We start from the raw sequence: 6,393 nt of genomic DNA on the forward strand, positions 1-6,393 counted from the left end.
AACTTGACAGACGGTCTACCGGTGGTGTACCAAGGTCGCTTGGAAAATCATTGTCCATTCCGAGAATGTTGAACACCCGCTCATGAAACAAGGTCTGAGAGGGGATGACGGGCACGCGCGAGAGGTCTGGACTCTGAACGGATAACAGAGAGAACCGGTGGAACCCGAACGGATGCAAGTTTTGAAAAACATGCAAATGAAATGCAGATGATGACATGGAAAAATGCAACACCCAAGCAAATGACATGGCAACGACGGCGAATACCTGGTGGACACCTGGCGCATCGGATCCGGGGCGTTACAACACTCCTCCACTAACAAGAGATCTCGTCCCGAGATCTTAGGACCGAGACGGAAGGGAAAATGGATGAGGTGAAACAAGTACTCAAGAGAAGAAGCAAAGAATCGAGACCGTTCGAGAATAAGAGAGGAACGACGAGAATGACGAGAATCGAAAGCTCACAGAATCAGATAGACTATGAAACCACTCCGGTTAGAATAAGAAAGAAAAGGAATAAGAGCGAAAGAATTTAGGCAACACTCCGGCTAAACATGGAAAGAATAGAACATGAACTTGAGAGGGTGGAATGATACTTGATGAAGACATGACACAAAACCTCCGGAAAGAATTGAAAGAGTTGGATGAAAAGAACGGAGAAGAAAATGACAACTTGTGCCACGAATGACATAGAAAGCATCTTTAGAAGGAAGGTTTAAACGGAGTTGTTGAGAAAATCAACAACGAAAGAATAAGCTTGTTGTGGTCTTATAGGTAACATCTCAAGATCATAAGGTGATAACCGGCCACAAACGGAAATGATTGGATAGCTGAGAAGAACGAAGAAATGCAAAACTCCACTGCAAAGGAATACGGAGATTTAATTGCACTTCGAAGGCAAGAAGGAAAGATACTTGAGCTCCTCCAAAGAATCTTGATGAACACTTGAAGAATGAATTAAATACTGACGGACAACCGTGAAGAACTCCGGTAACAAAAGGATGATGAGATAAAATTGAAGGATGAAAGGGATAAGATTAAGCCTTGCAATGATTTAGATGGAGGTTCCGACAAAATGGCCGTGGAAATTTGAACTCCGGAAAAGAAAAGATGAAAACACTTGGAACTAGAATTTATTCCCCAAGAACAAACTCCGAAGGAAGGGATTACTTGACGATGATGAAACAAGAATAAGAATTACATTATGCTTATCCTCATCAAATTTAATTAATGACGAGCAATGGATTTGGCATGCAACTTATTCTTGTTGAAAAGGATTAAGGGGGGGTATATGGCGCAAAACTTGAGAAAGTCTTCATGAACCACCGGTAGGATTTGGAAAGAAAGAATGAATTAAAATGATAATCAAGGAAAAAGAATCTTGAACGAACCACCGTAAGAATTCGAAAATGACTGATGAAAGAGACTGAATCACCGGGAAGAATTAGAAGAACAAATATGCTAGAGGGGATTTAGATGCAAAAGAACAAAGAGATCATGAGCTGATTAAGGAACACTTGAACGAAGCACCGGAATAATTGCATAACGGAAACTAAAATGTGAGGACGAAGAATTCTTCTGGAATGATGGCCTCCGGTGAAAAGAAACAGAAATCAACTCCTGACATACTCCGGATGGGTGAAAAGAATTGCACGACTAGAAACAATTTGATAACATCGAGCTAGCACCGCGAATCTTTCGGAGAATGGACAAGATTTAAGGGAAACTCTTCTTCGGTCTTCAAATGACGATGGGAAACACCATCAAAATTACTGAGATACTCCGGGAGAATGAAAAACAAAGATGTTGAGCCAACAATGAAAATGATTTGAAATTGATCTTGGAAAAGATTTGACTGATGAAATTCATACTTACGTCAACTTCGAAAAAGGATTAGGAATGGCTCCGGAATAATTAGAAGAGTCAGCTAAGATCCTGGGAAAAGACCCGTGGGTTAGGGCCCACTGAAAAGAAACACCATTGGAAAGGATTGTTGAAAGAGAAAATGATGCGCCAGAACAGTTGAAATATTTGAATGAGGTGACAACCTCGAATTAGTTCAAACACAGACAAATCTCCTGAGATGTCTTCCGAACTCCGAAATGATTGAATGGCGAGAGGCAAACGAGCAAGGAGAACACTTGATCCAAGGAAAAGAATATAATCACTACCGAAAATTAAAATTGAATCCACCGGAGAAGAAAAGAGATGAAGAATGTCGAACGAAACGAGAATTCACCGGTTGAAATAATTGAGGAAAGACTAAAGAGGCTCCACACGAATGAAATAGCTTCTCGAAAAAAAACTCAGACTCCGGGAAGAAACGGGGTGGGAGGGCGGGAAAAATCAAAGGCAACTTGGAAGGGAGAACCGACGAATAACTTGAAGAGAAAACACCGGTTGAAAGAATGCAAAGGCTTCACACGAGTAGGAGGGATACTCGATAGGGAGCTCCAGCTCCGGGAAGAAAAAGGGTGGGCGGGTGGGAAAAAGAAAACAACTGAGGATTGAACTTGGCAACGATGAAGAGGCTCGAGTCGACTTGACGAGAAATGCACCGGATGCAAAGAGCTGGGGAACAACGATCGAAAAACCAACTGCGTGATCCTAAAGAAAGTTTGAAAGGGAAGAGGAGTAATTCAAAACACCTACGTCAAGATTCCTGACCAGAGCGACGAAGAGGCTGAGGAATAAAAAGAATTCCTACTCTCTGATATAACTATACTCCGAAAAATGTTCTTTTTCTAGACTCGACAACGGCCAAACTACACGATCAATCAAGGGGGCTCCTATGGTCGGTCAAGGCTCTGATACCAACTTGTCACGCCCAATATGCGATACTATCCTAAAGAGATTCCAAGGTCTCACCAAGGATAGAACCACATATTGATACGCTTTTGCAAGGTGGATATCATTACATCAACATTACCTAATAGATGGGGATACATACAAAAGGCATACAATGCCACATGAATACAACAACATCATACATAAGAGCACCATCCAACTACGGATGAAACACAAACAGAAGCTCAACCGACATCCACCCTGCTAGCCCAGGCTGCCGACCTGGAACCTTATCCCCTGATCGAAGAAGAAGCAGAAGAAGAACTCCAAAACAAGCAAACATCGCTCTCGCGCCATGATCATCGCAAAACCTGTACCTGCAACTATTGTTGTAGTAAACTGTGAGCCACGAGGACTCAGCAATCCCATTACCATGGGTATCAAGACTAGCAAAACTTAATGGGAAAGGAAGGGGTAAAGTGGCGAGGTTGCAGCAGCGACTAAGCAAGTATGGTGGCTAACGTACGCAAATGAGAGTGAGAAGAGAAACAACAGAACGGTCGTGAAACTAGCAATGATCAAGAGGTGATCCTGAACTCCTACTTACGTCAAACATCACCCAAAGCCGTGTTCACTTCCGGGACTCCACCAAAAAGAGACCATCACGGCTACACACGCGGTTGATGTGTTTTAATTCGTATCTGGTGTCAAGTTATCTACAACCGGACATTAACAAATTCCCATCTGCCACATAACCGTGAGCACGGCTCCCGAAAGTTTATACCCTGCAGGGGTGTCCCAACTTATCCCATCACAAGCTCTCATGGTCAACGAAGGATATACCTTCTCCCAGGAAGACCCGATCAGTCTCGGAATCCCGGTTTACAAGACATTTCGACAATGGTAAAACAAGACCAGCAAAGCCGCCCGAAGTGCCGACAATCCCGATAGGAGCTGCACATATCTCGTTCTCAGGGCAACACCGGATAAGACTAGCTACGAGTAAAACCAGACCTCAAGTTTCCCCGAGGTGGCCCCGCAGGCAGCTCGGTTCAGACAAGCACTTAGAGAAGCACTGGCCCGGGGGGACTAAAATAAAGATGACCCTCGAGAGAGCGACTCCCAAGGGAAAAGAGGTGGTGGTAAGGCAAATGGTAAAACCAAGGTTGGGCCTTGCTGGAGGAGTTTTATTCAAAGCGAACTGTCAAGGGGGTCCCATAAATCACCCAACCGCGTAAGGAACGCAAAATCAAGGAACATAACACCGGTATGACGGAAACTAGGGCGGCAAGAGTGGAACAAAACACCAGGCATAAGCCCGAGTCTTCCACCCTTTACCAAGTATATAGATGCATTAATTAAATAAGAGATATTGTGATATACCAACATAATCCTGTCCACCATGGAGCAATCTTCAACTTCACCTGCAACTAACAACACTGTAAGAGGGGCTGAGCAAAGCGGTAACATAGCCAAGCAACGGTTTGCTAGGAAGGGTGAAAAAGGTTAGAGGCTGACATGGCAATTTGGGAGGCTTGAAGAGCAAATGATAGGTAGCGCAGCATAGCAATAGAACGAAGCAACTAGCATAGCAATGATAGTAGTGAGATCCAAGGTGACGGTCATCTTGCCTGAAATCCCGCTAGGAAGAAGAACGAGTCCATGAAGAAGACAAACGGATGAAGCCGAACCAAGCGTAGATGAACAAATCCTCACGATCGCAACGAAACAGGAACTATTTAGAAGAAGCACACAACATAGTAAACACACCACACATATACATGACATGATGCTCAACCAAGTATGATGCAAGACAAGACTACAAGAAGCTACTCATGGCAAGAGATGATGCAAACAAGAACAACACGTCAAAGCAAGTTTAAATGAGGCCGGAAACAACATATAACAATTCCGGTAAGTCCTCATATGCAAATTGAGAAATTGGTCCAGAATTGAATAAACCTTATGTTCAATTTGTTAAACAGCAAGTTAAAATACACCAAGATGATCTACACGAGATTCTAGTCAAGTTACATATAAAGTTCATTAGATTTGGAGCTACGGCCTAGAAGATATGAGCAAAGCAAGTTAAACATGGCATTGATGCAAAATGCATATAAACATCAAGCAAACACACTCAAAACATGGATGCAACAAGGTAATATGAAACTACATGCAAAACTAAGCAATTTTCATATAGAGCACACTCAAAACGGAGCAACGGTTCAACACATACACTCTATACAAGTTTAAAGGACAAGCTGTCCAAAACAGCAACTAGGCATCTTGCAAGCATCAAAACAATATGCTACAACACCTCAACATAAGAACAAAAGGCATGGGCATGAATTACAGGTAAAGCATTACAAAACACGAACACTAAGCTATCTCCAGAAAACACTAGAACATGCTCAAAAAGACATGGCAAGATTGCAAATAATAACAGTTTTAGACTTAGCAGAAATACCATCAGGTTGCCAAGTTTAGAGCTATCAAACAACATGCTACAGGAACATATTATGGCAACCAAAGGCATGGCATGAACCTACTAATTTCATAGAACAAAAGTCCCTTACTGAACTTATTCCAAAGATTAACAGAAAAGATGGTAGCATCCATGCAAACAGGGCAAATGATATGACAGATTCGGACATGGCAGGAACAACAATAAGTAGGCATGTTGGTGAGCTTGTACCACTCACCACAGAGCAATACATGGCATGACAAGGTGACCAATAGTAAGACGGCATATTTATGAAGCTAAACACGGCAAGAACAAGTTCATAGGGTAAATGGATCACTAGCAAAGCTCATGGCAAAACTGAACTTAATGTTAACAGGCTGACAGTAATATTATTTAGCAATTTTGGAGCAAGATTATAACAAGCTACAACAGGCTATAAACGCAATCAGGGACATGGATGGATAGGGCATGACATGTATAACAAAACATACTTAGTGAACATCTCCAGATTATGCATGGAATGACTTGTAGCAGTAGGTTTACATAGCATCATGAAGTAGCAGATTCAGACTAGCAAAACAGTAACAGCAAGTACCCTACTTCACGAGCTCGATGCACTCACTACAAGACTCACAAACATACATGGATTGCACCAATGTGAAGATGGCATGATGTAGCTCAAAACACATGTAGACATCAAGCTCAAAGGATGCACAAACAAAATGCAATGAAAAAGACAAATCACGAAGTTATAACAGTTTCAGCAGGTTAACATCATATAACACTTGCAACGATGATAAGGGCATCAATATGGACTCAAATAAGCATGGCACAATGGAACAAAATGAAGAGCACATCATGATGAACATTTTGACATATTACACGCATAAAACGGAGTAGCACACATGAAGTTATGATGCGATGAATAGGTCAACATAATATGCAGATCTGGGGACTTGAGAAAAAAATATACCCCGCGGAAAAGTCAATAGGACGGCGGGATCCGGGACGGCGAGATCCAGGTGGCTCGGGGGCGCGTTTGGATCGCGGGACGGGTGGATCTCATCCACCTGCCCGGATCCGGCGAGGCGCGCGACACCGGGGAGGCGCGGGGAGCGGCGGCGGGTCGAGCGTGGCCGGCGAC

The sequence above is a fragment of the Triticum aestivum genome, chromosome 5B (assembly GCF_018294505.1).
Source record: "Triticum aestivum cultivar Chinese Spring chromosome 5B, IWGSC CS RefSeq v2.1, whole genome shotgun sequence".
NCBI classification, from domain to species: Eukaryota; Viridiplantae; Streptophyta; class Magnoliopsida; order Poales; family Poaceae; genus Triticum; species Triticum aestivum.